A 313-nucleotide genomic window follows, 5' to 3' on the forward strand; every position below is an offset into this window, starting at 1 on the left:
TAAGATTAACTTTTAAGAAAAAGGTGTTGCAGATAAGTGGGAAAAATAAAATAAAATTGTTGCTATGGACGTTGCTAAGAAGATTATTTTTGAATATGATCAAATAACCAAGAAATAAACATACTTATGTGTTTTTTTTGAAAATTTTAATTCAGAATCAGATTCCTCGTTAATTTTTACACTTGAAACATGAAAAACCAAAAACTTCAAAAAAAATTATTTTTTAACAATTTTGACAGGGGTGAGCCCCCTTAAGGCGACGAATTTCTAGTAATTCCTAAACAAGAATCCGAAGTCTATTTAAATATGAAAA

Source organism: Hydra vulgaris, chromosome 11 (assembly GCF_038396675.1).
Source record: "Hydra vulgaris chromosome 11, alternate assembly HydraT2T_AEP".
NCBI lineage: Eukaryota > Metazoa > Cnidaria > Hydrozoa > Anthoathecata > Hydridae > Hydra > Hydra vulgaris.